Below are 631 nucleotides of genomic sequence, written 5' to 3'. Positions count from 1 at the left end.
GCATTGTTCTGAGCCCTGGGTTAGTTACAAGCTAATGAGGTTGTCCCACAAGGGGCTCACAGTCTTAAACCCCATTTTACAGATGAGGTAACTGAGGCACAGAGAAGTTAAGTGACTTGCCCAAAGTCACACAGCAGACAAGTGGCAGAGCCAAGATTAGAACCCACATTCTCTGACTCCCAAGCCCGTGTTATTGCCACTAGGCCATGCTACTTCACTGGGCCTCCCTTGCAGCCCTGTAACAGTGATTGAGAGGCTTCTGGGCCAAAATGAAGTGTTCTGACCTGACTGAGAGGAAAAAGGGGACTGTTACTATCCCCGAGTGATCTCCACACCTTCCCCTGTTGTGAATACTCCCTGGCGGAGCCTCATCGAGTTGTCAGAGGGTTCCCCCCCACCATCTCCGCTCATCTTCTCGGAGCTGTAGGGCAACAGTGGTGGGAGGGAGGGGGAGATTCACAGGGCTGGAAGGAGTCATCTTGAACAGTTTCTGCATCTCAGTCCCCCATCCCTCCTCTGGCCAATAGTGAGGGATGATGAATGTGACAGAACAGCGCCTTGGCTACCTCGATGACCCCAATGATCCCGGCCCAGATCTCTGTACCTTTGACCGAGTTAAAGACAAAATCTT

The sequence above is a fragment of the Ornithorhynchus anatinus genome, chromosome 12 (genome assembly GCF_004115215.2).
Source record: "Ornithorhynchus anatinus isolate Pmale09 chromosome 12, mOrnAna1.pri.v4, whole genome shotgun sequence".
NCBI classification, from domain to species: Eukaryota; Metazoa; Chordata; class Mammalia; order Monotremata; family Ornithorhynchidae; genus Ornithorhynchus; species Ornithorhynchus anatinus.
Note: the sequence above shows the minus strand (reverse complement) of the source record.